This window comes from Pinus tabuliformis, chromosome 2_2 (genome assembly GCF_031772625.1).
Source record: "Pinus tabuliformis cultivar Carrire ecotype Pingquan chromosome 2_2, CPIR1, whole genome shotgun sequence".
Lineage (NCBI taxonomy): Eukaryota > Viridiplantae > Streptophyta > Pinopsida > Pinales > Pinaceae > Pinus > Pinus tabuliformis.
The window spans coordinates 271,664,366-271,691,838 of NC_142300.1; the positions used below are offsets into that span (position 1 = coordinate 271,664,366).

Below are 27,473 nucleotides of genomic sequence, written 5' to 3' on the forward strand. Positions count from 1 at the left end.
TTGGGAGAATTTTCGATGAAAGGACCTCCGAAGTGTTGGTGGCATTTTGTTATGAAAACCTGAAGAACCATGGATAAAGAGTGATTACAAAGGGAAATGAGTCCCTAACAAGAGCTCGAAGGCTTTAGCATCCAAGCACCAAGCTGCTAGTGAAGGCACCTAGTTCTATGGTGGAATTACATTAAGAGGGATGAGAGAAAAGGGGCTAAGAGCATTGGAATACTACGATTTCATAATTTTATTTTAAATAGAGTTATGATGGATGGAGGCCCCGATACTGCAGCCCCTAAGTGTTATACTAGTGGTCATAGGTAGTGGTTCTATGGTGTATAAGAACTAAAAAGATAAGCATAAAAGGGATAAAGGCATCGAAACTTTGTTTTTTCATAAGGCCATTTTAAATGAAGTTACGATGAGTTGCGGCTTTGATGCTACACTATGGTAATGTTCCAGCATGCATTGCGCCCTGATAATGTAGTACAAAGGTAATAAATGGGTGGATGGGTCGACGGATAGGTCACCGAGAACCTTCAACACCACACATGATCACGACCAGCTACAAAAGTGAAAATTAAACAGTTAGAGAAAGAAAGCGACAAATGAATTGATCGGTAATCGAGAAGGAATATCATAACAGGGTGTAGATTTTCCTTTATATTCACAGCTCTTGTAATTTCCTAAAACACAAGATAATAATCTACTCTACTCTTTATAGTGGAATCCCATAAATATCGATGAAAGTAGTAATCGACAAGAGGAAGATAATCAATTGCACATAACACAATATGTATCTGAGGAAAGCCACAACGCAAAACCCCTACTATCTATATTTCATTAATAAAAAAATCCAAGATGAGAATATAATGCATGTTCTCACAAGAACAATCCCTTCACAAGTATAATCAACTCGTAGCTCACAAGATAGCCCAAGCCAAATCCTTAGCCTATTCTGCAGCTCTCCAAGCCCCTATTTCCTTGTTCCATTCCTAGTCAAAGAAACTGGATGAATACAATATGCTTTGGTCAAGATTGAATTCAACCTGCACAAGTATTTCCTATCCTCTGCATGATGAATTCCTTTGGCCAATAATTAGCCAAATTCCTAGCCTTTAAGATTATGATTCCTTGCGCAATTCTTGAGAGAATTAACCTGTATTTAAAGGGAAATTCTCACTCCATAACTGTGTAATCCAAACATAGGTCCTCAACTGATTACATGCACCATTTGTGTAACTCAGAAAATTATACAAATGATAGTACGTTGTCCCTACACTCTAGTCTCAACTAGGTCTTTCTCTAAACTGACATGCATGAGTTTCTCATGAAGGAATCTTCAGTTAGATGGAGTAGCACTTAGGATGCACCAGTGCACCAACTCACTACTAATCCTCTACTAGATCCACAAACAATTAGAACTAGTTTTATTGTCTATAACTCAGTCAAACTGAGTTATCTAATTACAACTCAATTAAACTCAATATGGACCCCTAAAACTTAGGGATAACACTTACATGACTCCAGATAGACTTCCAACTCGAAATTTCTAAGCTAACTAAGTCAACTTAACTGTAGGTTTTAACCCCATACAGAAATTACCTGCATACGAATTCTAAAACACATAAAATAAAATATGCGAGAGCATAACACATAAAACACATATACACAGAGATTTTCCCCTAGATCCCAAAACCAAGACTACTAGCTTGATTTTTCATTATGTTCCTTTCAATGTTACAATACAAATTTATACATGCCGAAGCATCCAATACCATGGATCAAAAACCATCGCGTCCAAAAAACATGTGCGAAAATCATGCACAAAACCATAGGTGGGTCCGCCCAACCTAACAGAGGGTCCAAAACCAAAATTTTCTAGGGCGTTGCCCCAGACCCCATAAAGTGGGGTTACGGGTACACCTCAAACCCCCTGTGACCCCCCCCCCCCTCAAACCCCCAGTTAACTATGCGGGCTAGTCATGGAAAGAATATAACACAACCAAACATTAACTTAGTTAACTATTACAAGTTGCTATGAGAAAATAATTACAATTTTAATTCACAATTTAATTCAAGGACAAATTAAATTGGAATTTCTAGATTCTATTATTAACATTTCTTGTTGTTATTTTCAACATAGAGGCATGGCCAAATCATCAACTCACCACTAATCTAGACACTGGAGCCTGATTCCACCTAAGGAAATCAGTGGGATCAACATGGAGATATTTTGTTGTGTCAACCATGACACCTATTGTTTCTCATGTTTTGTTTTGTTTTTTTCATTTTAAAGAAAATATTCAAGCTGGTTAAGTATGATAAGGTTAGTCAGGCTAGTTGCATGCTCATACAACTATGTAGTTCAAACATTTGTAACATTTGCATATATTTTGTAAGTCTTCCATATTTTGGTTTCTCCTTATAAAAGGGAAGAAGAAACTCATTAGAAGGGTTCCCAAATTTTGTTCCCAGGGGTTCCAAATTCTATCTTTTAGTGATTCAGAATTCCGTTTCCAAAGAGAGGTTCCAAGTTTTGGTCTAATTGCTTGCTCATGATAGGGTAATTGTTCTATAATTTTCACCAGTTTGATCCTGTGATATGGACTCCATTTTTTAATATTAATGAAGAATATCTCGTGATTCCAAGCATAGGAATGTGTAGTATGTGTTTTTCCTCTGTATGTCACTTCATGTGTGTTTCTATTCATCAGAAATTATGTAAGTTGTAGCTGCTGGATTCATGAATAAATCATATATTTACTTATGCTATATTGTGTCACAAAGTACTTGTAAAATACTGAGTTGGGAACCTTAAAATGTGCTCCATAATGTTTGCACTTCATTTCCTTACTCTTTCATGATTCTGCTGGGATTTACCGCTTAGGATTTTAGGTCTGTCGAAACCTCTATGTTGAGTTCCTACACTATTTTTCTCCTTCCCATCTTTATTGCAACAATAAAATTAAGCTACATTTATTATGTGTAGGCCACCAGACTTGAACATTTACTCTTAGGATGATCCATATTGTTTATGTGTATGTTTGAATCTACCTACAGGAAAGGTAATTGACCCATATTTAAAATTATTTTAATTTTATCTCATGAGTAGCAATGGATTACCTTTAAGAGACACTAATCTATCCTAGGCACTAACCTCTCCTCAACCTGACAGTTGTCTCTAGGAGCTACAATAGCAAGCATGTTGTCTAAAAACGATTTATGTATAAATTATAATTCCTTTCATGACTAGCACGAAATTCAAAAGATTTTCAATGTACGAGAAGAAATTCGATTAAATATAAACAATGAATGGTGATGGTGTGTAGTAAGAAGATAAAGACTATATGGTATTGTCATTTTGAAGAGCTAGAGAAGGTGCATCAAAATGTCTACAAACTTTGTGTACCCACACATATTGATGATAGCTAAGCCGCTTTTACACAACAAAGCTGTATCTTTACATAATTTCCATGTGTGGATCCGTGGGTTATGGGCCCACATATATATCGAAAGCCTTTTAAACAAAAAAATCACAAAAAAACCTGACCAATCAACCAATGAACGGTTAAGACTGGAACCCAAATAAACTTAACCCTCTTTGATAACATATCGGGTCCGCTAGAAATGTTAACCCAAGCGCACATTCAAGCGTGATTACCGTCCGATCATTCGTTCAACGAATGGTCTGGATGGCCAAAACTCAACGATGTTTTAAGCCTATTGTATAAAACCTTATCACGTCTATTTTTGGAATTAACGGCCACGCTTGTTTGCACGCGATATGTGTCCAATTGCCATTAAATGGACAGTCCGATCCTTCGGAACCTTAAACTCCTTTAAATGATTTTCTCGGGTCCTCTAGCTGAGATCACTTGCTTGCAAGCTTCTACATGATCACCATGGATCTTCTTCCATCAGACGGTTGTTGTGTCGTCCACTCATCAACTTTCCCAAACGATCCCCACCGTCGATGTGACCCCGCTCCATCCAACGGTTGTAATGCGATCTTGCACTCCAACCTAGCACGATGATTAATATTCTGAAAGCACGCGAGAAAAGTTGTTTTCCAGTGCTTCGTGTCAACTACTAGGGTTAATCGTGTATAATTTAGAAATACAACTTCTCAGCTTTAGGGCGCACGAGAAACTTCTTACCACTTGCCGAATACCACCCATGTGCTTAAATCAAAACCTTTAAGAAACTTAGCTTAATAAAGTGTTAGTGCTTAATATTCATCGATCTGGCCAATCCGACGGTTTTCGCTATGTTGTTCAATCGACTCTAGTTCCGATTGAACACCTCTCCTTCATTGATCTGTTCTCTATCCAATGACTCTCTCTTTTGCTTATTGATGGAACTCGCATTACACACACATTTATCTCTACCGTACTTTTTTGAAGGCGAAGTTCATAGAACTTCGTCCTTTACACTCGCATGCAGATATTTATTAACTTATAGTAATAACTATATGTAAACCATACACAGACACATAAAAGACAAAAGACACGCAGATGTATAATAACACGTATATTTCAATTATATACAGAACTTGATTACAAGCTAAGCCTCATGGCCCGAACTCAGAAATTGCCCTTTGACTACATTGTATCCTCTCTCTATTTTTTTTACTTCACACAACACAGACTCTCTTATATAGGAAATTACAAAGGGAGGGATCATTTACGATCCATGAGTTTCTCCCACAATCTCTCAATCAAATCCCCTAAATCTCTCTATGGCAGATAATTACATTAAATCAAGCCTTATCAATTACATCAATTTAGCTCTATTTGAACAGAATTTGTCACGGTTTACAATGATTGTCCATGTTTCCTCTTTCACAGCTTTGGGTTCTGACTTTAATGAAGGGTACTTGGATGCTCCTACATCACATATGTACATTTACTTTTTAGTAAATGTTGAAAAATTAAAAATCTATGAACCTTCCATGTTAGAGTATGAAATTGATGGGAGGGTATTAATTAACATAGAGAAATTTCCCTTTAGGCTTGAGTCGATTTGATAAGAATATTCATTTAAGGAAGAAATAATAACAATTAAATAGTGGTAGTAATATCTCCGGTAGGATAGGTTGAAAAGTCAACTTTTGAGGAAGGCCAAATAGTGATCCAAGAGAAAGGTAGAAATTTTTTTTCTTGCCTCCTTCAATAAGAAATTTTGGGAACAAAAATCCTCCCAAAATGATTAATTATGATATGAAATGGATCACTACAAAATTTTTCATTTATTTTGGTTAAACTGGGGACTTGGTAGTAGAAGTGCAGACTTCTTGATTGTAAGAGTGTTTTAAATATACTAGATTTTCATCCCAAGTTTTCATTTTCTTCTAATTATATCCCCTCAATAGTTGCACCAAAGTCTTTTTGAATACTTTTGTCTATCCATCTATATGTGGATGGATTTATGTAGACCTCTTCAACTCTTTGTCCAGATTCTCCCATAATTTAGTCCAAAATGTACCAAGAAATATTTTGTCCCTATATGAAATGATGCTCCTCAGTATCCCAAAGTGCACCTAAACCTATCAAAAGAACAAGTTCACTACCTCTTTCCCACTAATGGTTTTTTTTTTTTTTTTTTTTTTTTTTTTTTTTTTTTTTTTTTTTTCAGGGCATCAAAACACACATTTTGTTGAACATGTCAACTACCATGAATAGGTATTCATGCCCTTCACCATTTGTTGGTAAACCTCCCACAAATTGCATGGAAATTATTTCCCAAGGATGAGTGGGTACAAGTAAGAAATGATATAGACCATATTTCTTGTAGCTATGTTTGTTTGTACAACAAATAATGTATCCACTTATGAACCTAGCTACATGTGCATGCATCTTGGGCCAATACACATACCTTTGTAAGTTGGTAATTATTTCCCTACACCAATGTGCTATACGACCTTAGAGGTGTGAACCTCTCTAATCAACTATAATCACTCACCTTGAGGAACACATAGTTTATCCAATCTATAGAGCAACCCATCCTGGAGGTCATAGTGAATGGTGCTATCTCCATCGTGCACATGAATCTAACTCTACAACTACTAAAACACCTTACTAAAATCACCATTCTTTGAATATGCATCTATGTATGCATCATGGATGAATGGCTCCGTGTGCATCAGAATTCCCAAAGTTGTTAAATTTAACGTGGGTGGCCTTGAAAGCATGTTGTCTAATTTGTTTGTGTTTCCATTCTTCTACCTAGTCACTAAATGAAATTATTGTAGAAACCCCATCCACTTGTAATGTTTAGTCTGTTGTAGCTTACTGTAGGCCTGCAAGTACTATAGTGGTTAGGATTTGTGTTGATGACTATCTTCTTTCTCATTAGATAGTTCTTCCATTACTTCATATCATGCACCAATGCATAAATCTCCTTGTTGTAGATAGGGTAGTTCATAATGTCTCCATGAAATAATTTAGAATGGTAGCATACAAGACTTCCTCCCTTCATCAAGACCACTCCCTTAGCATACCCACTTACATCTGTCTCCATTTCAAAGGGATATTACAAGTTTGTTAATGCCATAAATTGTGCTTGAATGATCTTATTTTTTACTTCCTCAAAGACCCTTTTTTGACCCTTTCCCCACTGGAAACTCTTGATTTTTATTGTTATGGTGTGGAGTGGAACAAATACCATTGAAAGCAAGGCTATGAATTTCCTCATGTATTGTGCCACCAAAATGAAATTCCTAACCTCAAAAACATTAGTAGGCATTGGTCATTTCATGATGGCCTTCATCTATGCACGAGCTATCTTCAACTATCCTAATCTTATCACATACCCCAAATACATCAAATATTGTTGTGCAAACCCACACTTCTTAATATTTTCTAGTAGTTGATGCTTCTTTAATGTCTCCAACACTTGCATCAAATGTCAAATGCACTCTTCTTAGCTAGAAATGTATACTTGTATATCATCCAAATAGGAAATAAAAAATGAATCTATCAAAGGGTGCAATACATCATTCATTAATCTCATAAATGTAGTTGGTGCATTACATAGGAAAAATGGCATGACTAACCACTCATACAAAACTTGCCTAGATTTGAAGGCAGTCTTCTAGGTATATTCTTCTTTGACTTGAACCCAATGGTATCCAAACTTTATGTCCAATTTGATGAAGTAATTTTCTTATTGTAACCGATCCTGTAGATCATTTATCATGGGAAATAGGTACCTGTTATGGAGCATGATCATGTTCAATTCCCTATAATATATACACATTTTTGAAGTCCCCTCCTTCTTTGGCACAACGATGATCGGTGATCCACATGGTGATGTACTCAGCCAAATGACAACATGTTCCTATAGTTATTGCAATTGTTTATTCACCTGACTTTATTCTATAATAAATTGTCTGTAGAACCCATTTTTTGGCAATGGGGAATCTGGTAATAGTTGTATCTCGTGTTCCACTTCCCTCTTAGGTGGTAACCCTTTAGGCTACAAGAACACATCCATGTATGCCTATAACAACTCTTCTAGTTGTTTTTTATGTTTCTTAGTACACACATCCAAGGATGACTAGCCTCTTACTAACTCTTCTACAGACCAATTTTCACTTAAAAATAACAAAACATACTTATTTCTAGAACTGATCAATTTCTTGGCTTGTTTGGCACTTGTGAAATTTTTTACTTTCGTTTGTGAGATTTGATGGTGAACGATTTACCATCCTTGATGAGCCAATATTGATTTTCTCTCCACATGAATATTGTATCTCTCATGTACATGTAGGGGATCACAAACAAGATTTGACATACATCAAGGGGAACCACATCTAGTTCTACTTCTTCAATAAAATAAGCACTAATAGAAAATCTAATTTTGCACTGTTTTGGTACCTTCAACTATACATCCTTATTTACCCATCCTAGTGGATATGGGCTTGGATGATCACAAAATTCAAACCCAAAATTCTTGACCAGCCCTACCATAATAAGGTTGGCATGTGATCCTAAGTCAAATCGAGTATCAATATTTCTCTTCTTGATCTATATCTTTATGTGGAAGAGTTAGTTATTTATTTCTCTTCTTTTTGTTAAAGGCTACTCATATTTACCTCCTTTTTCATTCATGTGTAGATTATATGATCATCCACATCTGGGTTGCTTTCAACATGGTTGCTTGATTTAGTGGCCATGAGATTCTTCATCTTATTGTCTTTTTTTTCTTCGAGTTAAGCTTTGGATGAAAATTCCAGCACTTATCCTCTGTAAGGCCATTAACTTTATAGTAGTTGCATTTGTTGCTAGAATATTTGCGTTGATGTTCCATGAATATCAATTTTTTATTTCTTACCCACTTTTCCTTCTTATTCCCATCCTTATAAGAATTCTATTGCTCCTTCTCCTTTGATCCACTTGATTTCCCTTTATTCATGCATGTGTTATTTAGGTATTATTCCTATACACAAACCTTGTCCACCAATCTAGGCTTGAATAGAATCATTTACATCCATAAATGGTTGTGTAGACCCTTTAAATACATTGGGAGTACATCTAAGTTCTTTGGGGAGATCCCAATGATATGGCCATTTTTCTAAACTCTGTGGTGTACTCCTACATGCTTTGCCCCTACTTTTCCCTCAAGTAGTGCCATCAGATCCAACAGTCCTCTACATACCTGATATGATAAAAATGTGAATTTATGAGGGTTTTTAGGTCCTCCCACTTAGTAATTGGAGGCTCTCCCTCCAACCTCAAGGTATCTATGTGTCTTTCCCACCAAGTTAGTGCATGGCCTTGTAATTTCGGTTGTGCAAAAGAAATCTTGTATTCCTCCTCAATATGATGAACACTAAAATACACTTCTAGTTGTTATAACCAATGATTTAGCTTCAATGAGTCGATCACACCTTAGTATGAATTGATATCAAACTTCACTTCCACTTTGAAGAGGGACTATGAATGATTCATGGCACTTAATTTCGGTTGATTGTTTTTCAGTCCATTATTCGACTGGTTTGCCATATCTTCCCAATCTCGTGATCTCCCTTCTGATTTGTCCTTTGCATTGGAACCCAAATAGTTTTCAAATATCCCAAGCTTATTGCTCAAGGCCATCACGATAATATCTACATTATGATTTGTATTGGTGACTTGTTTTCTCTATCCATGAAAACCTCTCCTTTGTAGAATCATAAGGGTTATTCATTGATTCATCAACCCTGATTAGGGCTTTACGACTTTTGGCCCGACTGATATAGATCCCCTATAAATATCCATAATATACCCACAAAAACATTCTTTGATACCAATATGATCCATAAATTTCCATCGATATTCTAATCGGTAGTTTGTCACAATAGATCCAATAAAATTATATTTAAAATATGAAATTCTACACTATTACAATTTTATTTCTTTCTATATTTTTGGATTTGTAGATTACTTTTAATAGTTATGCATGTAAATTAAAATAAGTAAAAAACTAGATAGTTGTAAAAAAAAAGCTCACAAGGAGGAAGGGTTGCGAATGGTATGGCGGGGAACGAAGAAGGAAGAAAACCAGAGTTTTGAACTGTCACAGAGGCAGTCCTCCATGAAAGAATGCATATGAGGGAGCTCCACTCCCTCCTACAAGCAGGATGTGGCTATCAAGGGAAAAAAACCAATGGAAAATGACAGAGAGCCTTCAAAAGGAAAGGAAAAAAGCAAAGAAGAAGAGCAGGAGGTAACTAAGTCAAGGGAGCACAATGATGCTTTGGAAAATGAGCAGGAAATCAAGGAACAAAGCACTAAAGACAAAGCACACATGGGACCATGAAAACCCAAGGCGGCGATAACTCCAAGAGTCATTTTAAATGATGCAGTGTTGCAGGCGCACAAGGATCACATGCAAACATATGCAATCATTTGTAAATTCATGGGGTTGTGGCCCACTGAAAAAGCATTACAAACGTAGATTAAATACCACTAGAAACCAAAAGGCAGCATTGACCTACATCTTATGTCCAAGGGATTTTTCACTGTAGTATTTGCAAATATTGAAGATAAGGATAGAGTGCTTGAAGGAGGGCCATACTTTTATGCTGCAGTAGGCCTCTATATGTGACCTTGGATTATGAACTTTGTTCTGGAACACGAAACCTTTACTTTAGTCCTAGTCTAGGTAAGGCTCTATTCTCTACCTCTTGATTACTGGAAAACAGAATCTCTATCAGCCAGAGGAAATAAGTTAAGGTGTTTTTTCAAAGTTTCTGAGGCTACTAGAATGGGAAAGTATACTTCCTTTGCTAAAATATGAGTGGAAATGGATCTCTCTGGAGCTTTTCCGGATGAGGTTATTCTGGAAGTTTTGATGAGGAATGGATACAAACAGTAGATTATGAACATATTCCTTTCAGATGCCACAAATGTCATGAGCATGGATATCTGTTCAGAGACTGCCCTCTCAGTAAGATAGAGAACAAAAATAAAGCTGATATAATGAAGGATCCAGAAAGCTTCTTCAAGGTGGAACACAAACGGAAAGGGGGAAATAGAGGACTAAAAACACGCAAGGCTGCAAGGCAGCAAGTTAACCAGAACATGTTCCAAGTCCTCGAAGTAGATGAAGGTCCAATAGATGTTGCTAAAGCAAAGGAAGGAAGCCTAGTGGAGGAGCAGAAAGAAGAAGAAAGTGAACAAATACAAGAAAACGACAAGAAAAAGAATTTATGCTAAGTACTCTAGAACAGGCGATGGATCTTGAAATGACCCAAAGTGAGATGGACATGGAGGACCATGAACTCCAGGAAATTCTTGAGAAAGAGAACCTAGATTTAGAAGGTTTCTTGAATCAAGGAACCAAAGAAGGGTTAGACTCGTTACCTATAGAGGAGTTCAATAGGGTTCAACAATTGTTTTTATGGAAGACACAAACTACAGGGTTGGATAGACTAAAACACAAAGATAGACAAGGCAACGAAGGAGTGAAAACGATGAAAAATATAGCAGGACTAGCACCCAGAATCCCAGGAAAGAAGAGGGGCAGAAAAAAGCAGAACGAGTTGTTGATGGAGTGCGGGAAGCTAATGATAGATTCAGGTAAGATGAAAGACCTATCTAGTTACTCCTTTACTAATATTTAATTATGAAGTTCACTTCTTGGAATATCAGGGGTCTAGGTAGTAAAAGGAAACAAAGGTTACTGAGTAATAGAATGAAAAAAGCATCTCCAGATGTGATTTTCATTCAGGAAACTAAGCATTCCATTTAGAATATAAGAGACATCCACAGTAAATGGCTCAATAGATTTGAGTTTCTGGAAGTCAAAGCAGAGAATACAGTAGGCGGTATTCTCACTCTTTGGAATCCACAAAAAATTGACTTAATAGATGCGGAGGCATCTAGGGATTACTTATCTGTAGTAATTCAACCAGTAGGAGAAAAGGAAACCTACCTGGTCACAAATGTCTATGGCCCACAAAGAATGGATGACAAACTTAGGCTTCTAAACTCTCTGGAGACTCTCAGAAATAGACATGTAGGAATACCCTGGATCTTAGGGGGTGATTTCAACATGATTAAATCACTCACAGAAAAAAAGGGGGAACTGGAGTTCTTGGAAAACACTCATTGGCTTTTCAAACCTTTATTGATAAGATGAAGCTGGTGGATATTGAAATGAATAACAGAATCTTCACCTGGAACAATAAAAGAGGAGGAGAGTCTCAAGTAGCTTCCAAATTAGACAGATTCATAATCTCAGAGGATCTTATGCTCAATGACAAGGAAGTGGTAGCAAGAGTGCTACCCTTTGGCGGTTCAGATCATTGGCCAGTACAACTGGAGATTCAGGGAATTGGTGGTAGGAATAGACATTTTATATTTGAGAATATCTGGCCTTCCCACCCAGATTTCATTGGCAATGTAACCAAATGGTGGGTAGAGGATTTAAACATTCAAGGAACTAGAATGTTCCTCCTACAGAAAATATTAAAACACATCAAGCTCCGGCTTAAAGATTGGAACAAGAATGAATTTGGTGATATCTTTGAAGAGAAAAAAATGATTGAAGACAGACTGTAGGAACTTAACCAAATCCTTATCAAAGAGGGCCATGACAAAGTCCAGAGTGATCAAGCCACCAAATATCAACAACAATGGGAGAATATATGCAAACAAGAGGAAATATTCTGGAGACAAAAATCTAGAGTCCAGTGGCTAAAAGAAGGTGAGAGGAATACCATATTTTTTCACAAATCCACCATGTCAAATAGAGCACATAATAGAATTTCTTTGATTAAGGATACAAGAGGAAATAATCTCAAATCTCTTGAAGAAATAGAATTAGTTCTAGTCCAGTACTTTAGAAACATAGCACAGGAAACCTGTTATGAAAGAGATCACTACATCTGGGACTTCACTAAGCACATACCCAGGTTAGTTTCCAGAGAGGTTAATGTTAACCTTTACAGGCCTGTGACTGAGGAGGAGGTTAGTGGGTTTCTCAAAGAAATGCAGAATGATAAGGCGCCAAGCTCGGATGGTTTCAATATCGATTTCTTCAAAGGAATATTGTTAAGCAGGACATTCTGTAGGTTGTGGAATATTCTATGAGGCACAGAACCATTTTGAAAGCTCTGAACTCCTCTTTTATAGCCCTGATCCCTAAACAGGAGCTATCTCAAACCCCTGATAGATTCAGACCTATAGCTCTATGTAATGTGATTTACAAGATAATATCAAAGGTGGTTTCAAACAGACTCAAACCCCTCTTGCCTTCACTAGTTTCTGGGGAAAGGAAAATTCTTAATAACATCATCCAAGCTCATGAAGTGGTGCACTCTCTTACTAGTAAGAGAAAAGCTAGAATGATCATGCAACTGGACATAGCCAAAGCTTATGATAAACTGAGTTGGAACTATATCAAGAAAGTTCTTATTGCTTTCGGGTTTGATCACAATTGGGTAAGATGGATCCTGGCTTTGATTACTTCTTCTAGTTTTTCAATTCTAGTCAATGGCTCTCCTTTGAGAAACTTTTACCCCTTCTAGGGGCCTTAGGTAGGGTGACCCTCTTTCTCCCTTTCTCTTCATCCTCATGATGGAAGGACTGGGCAGGGATATCAAGCATGCAAAAGTACTTGGTAACATCAGGGGGATACAACTCTTTGACAATGGACAAGCCTTAACTCATCAACAATTTGTGGATGACACCATGTTGCATGGAATACCCACAGTCAAATAAGCTCTTGCTTACAAACAAATCCTTAATGACTTTTCCATTGCCTCTGGTATGGAAGTTAATCTTTCCAAATATAAGATTTTTTTCTTTAATACTAACATTGCTATTCAGAGGAACATATCTAGAATTCTGGGCTTCCAAAGAGACTCTCTTCCCTCGAAATACCTAGGGGTTCCATTAACTACAAAACCGTTATAGAAGAGTATTTGGGAGCCGATGATTAGTAAGTTGTAAGACAAGACCAGGAAATGGACAATCAAATCACTAAACTTGGCGGGCAGGTTGGTCCTCACAATGGCTGTGCTTCAATCAATCCCAATGTTTATGCTTTCAGCTATCCCTGCCCCTAAAGGAATTCTACATCAAATGAGAAACATTCAAAGAGACTTTCTTTGGGGCAAGGGGGAAGAAAAGAAAAAATGGGCCTTAGTTGCTTGGGAAAAAATATGCAAACCCAAGAACCACAGGGGTCTTGGATTGGATGATCCTGAGATTCTTTGTAAGGTTCTAGGAGAAAAACTATGGTGGCGATGGATAAAGGAACCAGAAGCACAATGGGCCATCACACGGAAAGAAAAATATGCAAGTTCTTGGCTAGATAATGACCACATAAGGATGGATGGGAATATAAGAGGATCTCATATTTGGAACAAAGCCTGGGATAACAGAAGCTTAATTCAAGACCATAGCTTCTGGGAAATTAGAGAGGGAGACTTAGCCTTATTCTGGGAGGATAGATGGCAACAAGAACCTATTCTGTTACAGGAGGATTTTGAGAACCTCAAAGCAAAGATAGACACCAAGGAGCTCACCCAGGTAAAGGATTTTTGGGATCAAACTCATATTTCAGGGAAATGGAGAAAATGGAGGAAACTTGATCTCTGAAATGATAGTCCTCTACAAACTAAGGCGGAAAGACTAATGAAAATGTTAGAGCAAAGGAAAATTCTAGTTTCTAGGGGGGCATGACCAACTGAGATGGGGAAACAATAATGACGGGAACTTTAATCTCAAAGAAGATAAACTCGTACTCCTTGAACTTGATTCCCATGCTCCTGATAGGATTTGGCAAAACCTTTGGAAGAATCAGGGTTGGATGAAAATTAAACTTTTTCTGTGGCTGGTTCTGCACAGGAAAATCCTAACCTAGGATAATATTAGGAAAAGAGGCTTCCTAGGGCCTTCTAGATGCCAACTCTATGAGGCTCAAGAGGAGACCAAGGAACACCTTCTCAACAATTGCATTTTCACCTCCAGATTATGGTGTTCTTTTGCAGCTATCTTCCAACAATCTAACAGAGATATTGGAAGTCTTTTCAATACTCTCACCAAATGGAGAAAGAACTTTTCAGATAATGAAGTTCTTGGTTTAGCATGGGCTCTTACACCAAGCTTCATTCTTTGGAATGTTTGGAAAGAAAGGAACAATAGAATCCTCAAGAATGTTAAGAATTTTTCCCAATATATTTATGATCTGATCCTAAAATAGATTAAGGAAATGGTTAGCACTACCATTCTAAATATTCCCTTGAATCCCCCTTCTACTACAAACTAGAGGATTCTCTATAGACTAGAGTTGTAGATTCTTGTTCCTCAAGGCTTAATCAGGAAAGTTTCTATTGTGGATCCTGAACTAGATTTCTGGCATCCTCCCCCTAAGGGCTTTCTAAAATTCAACATTGATGGGGCTTCCAAAGGTAATCCGGGCAAGGCAGGCCATGGAGGGGTGTTAAGGGATGACAAGGGAGATATTCTGTATTTCTTCCATGGCCACCTGGGAAAGGCTACCAACAACATGGCAGAGTTAATGGCCATGGAATACTGCCTTGAGTTCCTAGTTCAGGAAAATCGCCAAAATACAATCATTGAAGCTGACTCCGAGCTGGTCATTAACTCAGTCAAAAGAATAAGCTGGGGAACAAAATTGGAAAAGGTCTCTACAAACTGGAGGCTAATTCAAGTCTTCCAATGGATTCAAAGTCATCTTCAGAGACTGAGAACAGTCAGTTTTGCACATGTGCGAAGAAAGGCCAATAAACTAGCAGATTTGCTAGCCAATCAAGGAGTGATCTGCACAGATAATAGGGCAGTGAGGAATTGGTGAGAGTTCCCTAGAAACAGACTAAAGACGGACTGTCAAAACCAAGCAAATGAAGACTATACAGTGTTCCTTAAGAGAGCCATGGAGGCGGGTACAGTTAACCAGCAGTTGTTTGTACAGAGGCATGCTCACAATGGGGTCTTTTGAAAGTGGTCTGGAGAGGTTAACTAGCGATTCTCAGATTAATTGGTTCAATAAAGATTCCAATTGTACTGATGAGGACGAAAGGGATTCAGGGGTTGCAGGAAGGCAGGTGCAGTATGCTTCTCGCATTGGGTCAAGGAGGGTTGACGATGCGGACAACCGGAAGCAGATGACACCAGAAGACCGTGAAACCAGATATTTCCAATTTTTCCCTTCTCGCCACGACCTGAGTGGTTTTCAGGTGATCAGGGCCCTCACAAGCGGGAAGTGGTTTTCTCCCTTTTGAGAGTGATCCCACTCGTTGAGCTCCATGTGGCGGTGGGGTCGGGAGGAAAACCACCCTTATCGCATGCTAACTTCCATGAATGTTGGTGGTTGTGATATTTATCTCCACCATTGGATCGCACAAGGCGATTCAACGGATCAGATCGCTCGTGCAGGTTTGCAGATCCTTGCGGTAAATGGTGAGTAGCTTATCATGGTGATTTGGTCTACAGCCGTTAGATCAATCGGAAAGGTTCAAAGGTCAAGATTAAAGAGGAAGGCTAGGTTTGGCAGGAAAAGAGCTTCCCGGGGGAAAAAAAGGCGTACCGTGTGGACAACCGTACCAAAGTTTAAGAAATTGGGCGGAATTATTGCCTTTATATGCAAACAACCATATGTTCTTTTCAGGTCCGAGTCCATGTGTATTTTTCTTTTGAGAAATGTAAAGTTTGGAGATAGGGTGTAGGGAACAGTTTTGATGGGGTTTCTCCCCATTCACCGACCTTGAGAGTTTTGATGTATTCTATGTACTTTATTTTTTAATTAATGAATTGGAAGGTCCTACTCTTGCATGAGCAAAAAAAAAAAAACAAAAGCTCACAAACACATTTCACTCAAGATATGACCTAGGAAACCCTTTCGGGAGAAAAACCCAACAAGAAGGCCAAGTTTCTCATCTCTTTTTCTCTAAATAAAAAATGGCCACACTTACAAAGAAGTATGGCTTGTGGCCCATGGGTTAATACAGTGAATGAATCCTCTATGTGTGCTCTATTTCCTAGCCCTCACACCTAATTTTTTCTTAGCTATGGAACAAATTCCCTTGAGATAATGGAACCCATTTCCCTCTTAGTGGCCCGATTAAAACACAACCCGATAGCCTATTAGTGGTTAGATTTGAATACCTAAAATCTTAACTAGAGTTACAATATAGACTCTTATAGAGTCTTCTTCATCATAATAATGAGGCTATCCCCTTTTTCATGAATAATGGGGATGACATGGCATCCTCTTGAATATGGTGGTGAAAATAGGAAGGTCAACATCTAAGTGGCATGAATTTCACATGCAAAATCTGATTGACATGATTCTTTCATTGTTGGACAGGTCTCTCTTTGTAGAATAGGAAAAGAAGGTGTGACAATAAGGTGGCAAATTTTTGGTCCAAAAACCATCATTTGATGCCTGAAAACCCTTATAGAAGACTTTTGACCCTATTTTTCCAAACTGGGTCCTACTGATAAAAATGGTCCTATGAGCTAATTCCTCCACTTTTTCCACTCTAAAAGAAATGATATGGATGAAAATAAATATAAGGATCCAATCCAAATCACCTTCTAGTGATATTTGGACAAATGTCTTTGAAGAAGCCCATTCCATTGTGGGAGAAGGTAATACTTCCTTGGGCACTCCTTCCTCTGCCTTCATCACAAAAGGGTTTACAACTAATCATTCAAAGGGTGGTCCTTTGCCCATCCATGGTTCAACCATAATAAGTGAATAAAGATTCTGATTAGTTGGAACAAGATGGCCTAATCTTTTCACAAATACATGGGTGATAGTCAAGTGGGAGTGGTCGTAACTAGTAAACTCATTAGATATTTTCCAAACACTTCTTTTGGAAGTGAAAAAGTCATGTAATACCTCCCAATATAGAATATAAATCCATCCTTTGGTGGAGAGAATGGCATCTTAAAGGTCGAATTGGCCATGATACAATAATACTAGCCTATATTGTACTAGGGCTTCCACCATCCATTTACTACTTTTCATCACATCCTAACCCATTCTCTTTCCCACCACTTAGCGACACTCTTCCCATTACATATGGATATCTACCTTCAAGGCTTCCTTTAGTATCAGGGTGATTGAGGAACAGGGACAGGTATTTGATTCCATTTTTTGAGGTGTGATAGGGAAGACTTCTCATGCATACAATGTATCTAAGCCTGTAACATTCTCCAAGTCATTAAGGACATGATTTCTAGCAATGCGAGAATCATGCCATTTTTGCTAGTATCTGAGGCTTCTTTCCTCCAACTGCAAAGCTTTGAGGTGGGGAATTTTTTGAGAATCAATTAGCCCCATGACGTATGCAACAGATCCATGATATTGCACCTACATGATGGGGTGGGCCAATCCATTGTCGATGCCAAATGCATCTAGTCACAATGGCAATATCCTATTATTCTCCAACTTGTTGAGCATGTACAAGCTCAGGGAGGGAACATAATTTCCCACGTAGCTCTCGCTCATTACATAAAATGGGAATTTGTGAAACTAGGGATTCAGGTTGAAGAATGCATGTAAGTAAACATACAAGTCCTTGGAAACCTCGTTCTGGTTGGTATGAATGTGTTCCTTGGAGGATGCAACATTGAAGCTACTTCTAATAATATTGTCTAAGAACAGTAGGAAAAACATGTGATTCTAAGGTGTTGGATTTTCATGCAAACAATTATCAATACTCTCACTATATAAATTTCCAACCATGTCAGAGTAGTGTCTAGTCAATTTAATGTCTTAAATTGCTCTACATAAATTATCAATCTGGGTATCGTAAACTGATGAAGTGTGGTGCACCATATGTGCTTAGTTAACCTTTTTCTTACTTCGTTGTTTATAGATTTTATTTTGTTTTGGGTTTTTGTTTTTGTTGGTTTCCTAAAGTGTCTAATGCAAATGGAAATCCTGTTCTAAGGTCTTAAGAATACTTTTAAAGGACAAGTATGGATAGAGATTTCAAGACAAGGCCTATGTCCCTAATGGTAACTTCCAAAACTTAGCACTTCAAAAGATCTTAAAACATGTTATTGATGGAATTAGTACTTGAACAAAAGTGTAAATATGCAGCTACTTCAATCAAAATGGAATGCAACAACCAATCAATGAGCTAGTGACTATGAAACCCAGTATCCTTGCTGCTGTATGAAAAAGAAAGTAAAAACTGAACTTAAAGCAACTCAAAGACTGAAACCAAAGCAACTAATTCATCACACTACTTCAACTCTTCTGATCCTTTACCCTTCAGCTCAATCTACCTTATGGGAAGCAATCATGAACAAGTTAAGCAATATGATATTGCAAGAAATTAAATTGCATAAAGGAAACTAATCACACTACTTCAACTCTTCTGATACTTTACCCTTCAGCTCAATCTACCTTATGGGAAGCAATCATGAACAAGTTAAGCAATATGATATCTAAATTGCAAGAAATTAAATTGCATAAAGGAAACTAATCACACTACTTCAACTCTTCTGATCCTTTACCCTTCAGCTCAATCTACCTTATGGGAAGCAATCATGAACAAGTTAAGCAATATGATATCTAAATTGCAAGAAATTAAATTGCATAAAGGAAACTAATCACACTACTTTAACTCTTCTGATCCTTTACCCTTCAACTCAATCTACCTTATGGGAAGCAATCATGAACAAGTTAAGCAATATGATATATAAATTGCGGGAAAGTAAATGAGCAAAACAAAACTGATTGAAATAACAATGCTGGAATTAGAACTCAAAAAAAATAAATCAACAGAAGGACAAGATGATTCTGTCATGTCATTAGTCATTAAAAAGCTATGCGCATTACTAACCTACAATCAACCGGTTGAACACACTTGCATGAATTAAAATTGCATGAATGAAAAGAGACTAACAAATGAAGAGAGAGATCTCCTATTTATACAAAAAGATGAGAAGCCATCTCATTAATGAGAGTCCATGAATTTCTCCCTCTACCTCTAGAGTCCTAATCAAAATAGGAACTGATTAGACACATGTCTTCTTAGAGTTACAATACAATTAGGAGATGTGACACATATCCTGATGATCCCATGATTCTTTCCACTCAAATTCGAATTTGGCCTTAGAGTGCCACATAAGAGTCTTCTAGAAGCCTCCTTTCAATCTACACATGTCAACAATCTCAACCCATTTGTTAGGTATAAGCATATGCACATTATTTTCTAATATTTAACCACAAATTCACTTAAAAGGCTTAGATATAATAAAGATTGGAAAAACATAAAGGTGGCCCAATGATAATGAAAGTGGGATGAATGTGGTGACATGGTAGTGAAATGGAGGTGATATAATGGACATAATAGTGAAAGTGTAATGGAAATGAATGACATTTTCAAGACTCAACAAGTAGTCAGGAACTCCCTATAACCATATAAGAATCATAGTGTTAGAAAGTTATTTTTCAGGCGAGATGGCCTTGTAGTATGCATAGAACATTTTATTGATTCTATTTCCTTATTATTCATACATATGATTTTCTAGTGACAGGAATATCGATGGTATAAAATTTGGAGGTCTTAAGCTAATACCCCTGTTAACTTGTTAATAAGCACATAAAATTTGAAGTACTGCAAAAGAGCATTGAAATAAATAATCATTTTTGGTCCAAATGCAAAACATGGGACTATAAGTATATTTGAGAACTTCCAATAGAGTCTCTTAAAACCTTAATCACCATGGAGTCATAACCCACTTTGATACCAGTGATCCAAATCTTAGGCGACCAATATATAGGAGACTTCAAGCCCGAGAGAGAGATAAATGGCACAATATTCCCTTAAAATTTTCTCAAAGACATTGTTAAAAGGAATTACACATTGAATAAATTCCAACATGTGAAAGAAAAACATAATTATTTATTAAAATAAGAGAATATTTGAAAAAATACATCATGGTAGACCAATATGTCCTTTTACAAAGAGAGGCCCATTATTTATACAATTTTCGATGCCTTCTTGAGTTACAATACCATGCGTGGATGCCACTTTCTATGTGGATCAATAATGTAGTACAATTTTATGTGACATTAAATATCCATGAATTTTTTACTCTCTATTTTTAAGTTAGATTATGGATCTTCTCGTAAAGGCTGTACTGGATAAGTTGAGTCTACAAATTACTATAGCATATCATGATTTATATTCTTTTCACTTTAGAAAGGTCAAACACATTGGTACGGTTAATGATTTGTTAGTATCATGATCTTAAATCCTTATAAAGAGTATGGTTATGTATGTGGTAATTAGAGTCATACCATCGATGTTCAAAACTTCATTATCAAGGTCATGGGGCATGAAGTTGAGAGGTTTCCTATAGTTGGATATGACTTATGCTACAACCCCAATTTTTTTTGGCGAAACCATAATATTGTATAGAGAAGACAAGCTTCTCTACGCAGTGAGTGATGAAAATTAAGGTAATTTTGAGGCAAAAAATGGGTTTTAAAAAATGTAATAACAGAATTAAATTTAAAAGAACCAATAGGATTGACTATGATGTTGTCATCCCCATGAGGAAACATTTTGGAAGGAAAAGAAGAAAACTTCTTTTTTGCTTGTATTTTCAACTTATCTCCTTATAGGTTTACTCAAATTTTAATTGCAGACACATTTCGTATGTAAAATTAAATTATATATCGAATGAATAATCACTCTTCATCCTTTGTACCATATTGACATTGAAAAATATTGGAAATACACGAAAAAAGCATGTTCAACAAGATTTTTTCATGTATTTTCAATTTTTTTCGATGTCGGTGTACTCAGAAGTATAAAGAGTGGGTACTCATTAGATATGGAATTTAATTATGCATCTAATGAGTGTCTAGCTTTAACATTTGAGTAAACCTATAATGAGATAAACCAAAAATAGAATTAAAAAGGTATTTTTCTTTCTTTTCTTTAAAAAATCACGACTCTTATTTTATTATTTAAACTATTATTTTATTATTTTCCTAAGGATGCACATTTTAGACCTAAAAATCCACATAATTAACATCTTGGTAATTTCCTTGTATATACCATAGAAAAATATTTATGTTTTTGTATTTTATCTATAAATAATAAATCTGATGCATCTACTACTTAAGAAAGGTTTTCTAGTAGCATTAATCCTTCCACAAATCACGTATGAAAAACATATTTTGATGTAGCGTATTCTATGGAAGGCTCAATTTCATGATTTATTTTACTCTGTCCTTAAAAGGAAAAAAAATTTGTATCTTTTAAGCTCGAGTTTGAAACTGTCAAAAATATTTTTGAATGTGAAGCATTAATTCTAGGATTGGAAACTACAAAGGACCTCTAGATCTTGAATCTATCTATTTTCGGACACTCATAATTGGTAGGTAAATAGGTAAAAAATAATTTTCACAGAAAAAGTTCTATATTTTGATCTTATAGAAATGAGCAATATGACATGGTGGAAATTTCTTTCAAACATTTAATATTAATAAAATCCCAAGGGACAAAAATCACATTTTAAATTCCTTCGCAATGTCAGCAAGTAAATTTAGAACACCTACAAATCCTCAACTGATATATGAATTTAAATTTATATATCAGTCCTCAATTCCTAATAGCATTAAGCGCTAACATATATTTGAGAATGATCAACAAGTTACAATATTTCTTGAAATGATTGATTTCTCTACCACACACATAGATCAAGAATTATACGAGGAGGAGGAATTAGATTTTGCAGAGGATAAATTTGTGTGGGAAAATATGATAACATGCCATAAAAGCTTGAATTTGAAAAATAATTTCATACCAAAGGGACTTGTACCTTTGGAGATATTATTTGACTTGAAAGGTTCACCTATCAACTCAATAGAAAAAGTAAAATCAGAGGAGGTACAAGACTACAATATTGGTACAAAGGAGGAAACAAGGTTCATTAAAATCTACAAATATTTACTAGTGATAATAAGAAAAGGTGTGTGGATATTTTTGGATAATATGTATATGTTTTTTATATAACACTTATGATACTATGTTCATCCAATATAACATTCTAGTAAAAGTAGGCACTAAACCATTCAGAAAAAAATTGAGGCTAATGATCCTATTTCACTACCAATGATTAAAAAACAACTAATTAAACTGTTAGATGCAAAAATTATATTACATATTAGATATTATGAATGGATAACAAACCTAGTCCCTGTATGAAAGAAGAATGATGAGATCAAATCTTGTGTGGACTTATTAACAAAGTATTCATGAGAGAGATTTATTCACTTCCAAAAATGGATCACATTTTGCAAAACATTTTTGGAGTAGCAATATATTCAATGATATATGGATATTGGAATTATACTCAGATAGTAGTATAGCTTGAGGATTAAACAAATATTTTCTTTACTACACCATGGAGAACATTTTTGTATGACGAAATTCCTTTTTGGTTTAATGAATGTAGGTGCAAATTTCCAAAGTGTTATTGAGATATATTTTGTTGGAGAAAAGGATAAATATGTTTTGATTTATCTTGATGATATAACTATATTTTCAATTTAAGGTTAAGGACATTTGAAACATATTTAGCATGCTTTTAAAAAATTCAATGAGGTTTGGCATATCTCTAGATCCTAATAAGTCTCACTTTGCTATGTAGGGAAAATTACTAGGTCATTTTGTTTCAAAAGGAGGAGTTAGAATTGACACTAAAAGAGTGGAAGCACTTAAATTTATTGGTATACCTTGAAATAAAAAGGAATTTTATTCATTTCTAGGTAAGATAAATATCCTATGAAGGTTTATTCCCAATTATGTAGAAATAATTAAACATATCTGTAATATGCTAAGGAAAGATCATGATGTCAAATGATCACTTGAAGCACAAGCTTCCTTTTGTTAGATTATGAAAGAATTATGTGAATCTCTTGATTTTTCTAGTTCTAATTATAATAAGCCATCCATTATATTCTCCTTTTCTTCAAATTCCACCATTGCACCAATTTTGTTATAGAGGACTGAGCCTAATCATGAGAAACCCATTACTTTATTTAGGGAAACCCTTCTATATGCTAAGTTGAAATATGATAATTTTAAAAAATAGGTTTATACACCAGTTAAAGATTTGAAGCTTTTCAAGACATATGTTCCACATTTAAAAAATAATCCCATATGTTCGTAATAGTAGAATAAATACTATTTTAACTTAGTGAGATAGTGATGGGAAAAGAGGTAAGTGGGTTGCAAAAATTGAAAATTTTTAAAAGGATATCAAACCTACCAAATTGATTAAAGGATAGGGACTTGCTAAAGTATTAGAAAAATCAAATTATAGGATATTAGGATTAAATTCTATCATGGAGCTTGGAGATTCCTTTCCCAATAATCTCATGGAGGAGAATACACAAGAATCATCTCCAAGAGAAACCAATAGAAAGAGTCCACGAGAACCTTTAATGAGGGTAACATGTAAATTCTCTTCATCAATGTGGTACAAGGATATCATATTCTACTCGCAAAATTTAAAATATCCACAAGAATTAGACAAGGCCTAAATGAGATACCTCAAAATTTAGCAATTGAATGAACATTTACATTGGAAATATCCATTAGTTCTATTATTTCTATGTTTGACCAAAGAAGAAACAAATGAAATCATTGATGAATATCATGAAAAAGGAGTATGCGGGGGACACTATGCATGGAGGGAAACATATGAAAAAATACTTAGAGCATGATTTTATTGACTGAAGTTATTTTTAAAAGTAAATGCAAGATTCTAAGCATGTGTAGAGTGTCAACTTTTTGTAGCTAAACAAAAAATTCCTCCTTTGTCATTGATTCCAATTTTAGTTGAAGTACCATTTATGCACTGGAGACTTGATTTTATAGGAGAAATTCATCCACCATCTAACATTCAACATAAATGGATACTTACAACTATATACTACTTCACAAAGTGGGTGGAGACAATTCCTACCATGATCACAATAGATACATTGGTTATTAAAATTTTGGAAGAAAATTCCTTGTCTAGGTCTAGTTTCCCCAAGAAGATATCACCAATAATGTATAAGATTTAAAATCAATGAATATTGTCAGTTCTTTTTAGAGGTGCAATATTGTTCTTAGTCACTCAACAACATATTATCCTCAAGGTAGTTGGTTGGATTAATCCTGAATCATAATTAAGGAATGATTAATATAAATTCATTACATAATAAGAGGAATCAAAGAGATCAATAGGTAAATATCTATTTCAACTAGTGTGTGGAGTTGGTGCTATATTTCCTAGGCAACTTGCTTTTCTTGTAATGAATATTTTGTAGAAACAAATAAAAAATGAAGGAGAAATTACAACAATATAAAGATAAAGAAAATATTTGATAGGAGTGCTAAAGAAAGTGACCTCAATCATGGAGATCGAGTGTTGAGGTAGGGTGTTTGGTGAGAAGATAAGGGAAGACATGGAAAGTTTGATTGTTTATGGTATGGTTCATTCAGGATTGCAGAAGTAAAGGGAAATAATACTTTCATTATTCAGAACTTGGATAATGGCCTATGAACATGAAATATTTAAAACATTTAATTGTAAGTATAGGGGGTTTACGCAGTGCATTATATTAGATATCATTTTTGGGATTCAACTGCGTTGAGTAAGTCATTCACGTATGACCATTTCCATGAGAGGTAGTCGTAAGTGACTCATTTCTCATGATTTGAATAGTTCACTTAGCACTCATTGCATCGGGTGATGCTCACAGGGGTGAAGAAGTGGGATTGAAACTGGTGAAATAAATCACATAGCGTCAATCATCACTTCCGGGGCTTGCACCCGGTAACCAGGACTTCCCGGGAGATCACCCATCCCAGATCTCCTCTGGCTCAAGCGCGCTTAACTGTGGAGTTTTCCCCACAATCAAGCCCACTTAGCTTGCTACCCCATTTGCAAAACCTTAGCAAGTATTGTGCCTCATGAACCATTCAAGTAGAGATCCCTTCACTCTTTTTGAATTTAAGTATAGGGGGTTTACGCAGTGCATTATATTAGATATCATTTTTGGAATTCAACTGCGTTGAGTAAGTCATTCACGTATGACCATTTCCATGAGAGGTAGTCGTAAGTGACTCATTTCTCATGATTTGAATAGTTCACTTAGCACTCATTGCATCGGGTGATGCTCACAGGGGTGAAGAAGTGGGATTGAAACTGGTGAAATAAATCACATAGCGTCAATCATCACTTCCGGGGCTTGCACCCGATAACCAGGACTTCCCGGGAGGTCACCCATCCCAGATCTCCTCTGGCTCAAGCGCGCTTAACTGTGGAGTTTTCCCCACAATCAAGCCCACTTAGCTTGCTACCCCATTTGCAAAATCTTAGCAAGTATTGTGCCTCATGAACCATTCAAGTAGAGATCCCTTCACTCTTTTTGAATTTAAGTATAGGGGGTTTACGCAGTGCATTATATTAGATATCATTTTTGGGATTCAACTGCGTTGAGTAAGTCATTCACGTATGACCATTTCCATGAGAGGTAGTCATAAGTGACTCATTTCTCATGATTTGAATAGTTCACTTAGCACTCATTGCATCGGGTGATGCTCACAGGGGTGAAGAAGTGGGATTGAAACTGGTGAAATAAATCACATAGTGTCAATCATCACTTCCGGGGCTTGCACCCGGTAACCAGGACTTCCCGGGAGGTCACCCATCCCAGATCTCCTCTAGCTCAAGCGCGCTTAACTGTGGAGTTTTCCCCACAATCAAGCCCACTTAGCTTGCTACCCCATTTGCAAAACCTTAGCAATTATTGTGCCTCATGAACCATTCAAGTAGAGATCCCTTCACTCTTTTTGAATTTAAGTATAGGGGGTTTACGCAGTGCATTATATTAGATATCATTTTTGGGATTCAACTGCGTTAAGTAAGTCATTCATGTATGACCATTTCCATGAGAGGTAGTCGTAAGTGACTAATTTCTCATGATTTGAATAGTTCACTTAGCACTCATTGCATCGGGTGATGCTCACAGGGGTGAAGAAGTGGGATTGAAACTGGTGAAATAAATCACATAGCGTCAATAATCACTTCCGAGGCTTGCACCCGGTAACCAGGACTTCCCGGGAGGTCACCCATCCCAGATCTCCTCTGGCTCAAGCGTGCTTAACTGTGGAGTTTTCCCCACAATCAAGCCCACTTAGCTTGCTACCCCATTTGCAAAACCTTAGCAAGTATTGTGCCTCATGAACCATTCAAGTAGAGATCCCTTCACTCTTTTTGAATTTAAGTATAGGGGGTTTACGCAGTGCATTATATTAGATATCATTTTTGGGATTCAACTGCGTTGAGTAAGTCATTCACATATGACCATTTCCATGAGAGGTAGTCGTAAGTGACTCATTTCTCATGATTTGAATAGTTCACTTAGCACTCATTGCATCGGGTGATGCTCACAGGGGTGAAGAAGTGGGATTGAAACTGGTGAAATAAATCACATAGCGTCAATCATCACTTCCGGGGCTTGCACCCGGTAACCAGGACTTCCCGGGAGGTCACCCATCCCAGATCTCCTCTGGCTCAAGCGCGCTTAACTGTGGAGTTTTCCCCACAATCAAGCCCACTTAGCTTGCTACCCCATTTGCAAAACCTTAGCAAGTATTGTGCCTCATGAACCATTCAAGTAGAGATCCCTTCACTCTTTTTGAATTTAAGTATAGGGGGTTTACGCAGTGCATTATATTAGATATAATTCTGTTATGAGAACCTTTGTGGTTCACATTTCCATTATATATACTAGTTTGTATTGGATTTACATTGGAAAGTGTGACATTTCCTCTTCTATATGTGACTCCATAGCCCAAGCTGATGGCACCGATTTACAATTCTTAGTTCCTCACAATGAGACATTATACCTAGATGGAGCTGATGTTGTATCTCATAATTTTGATCCTTTTAGTGTGCATCATTTTTATTTGAGAAATTTATTATGCGTAG

The 27,473-nt window shown here is 36.4% G+C and overlaps 1 pseudogene; it reads right to left on the reverse strand.

Moving 5' to 3' along the window:
• Positions 1–17,157: 17,157 nt before the first annotated feature.
• Positions 17,158–18,201, reverse strand: LOC149192352 (serine carboxypeptidase-like 50; annotated as a pseudogene).
• Between the last annotated feature and the right edge of the window lie 9,272 nt (positions 18,202–27,473).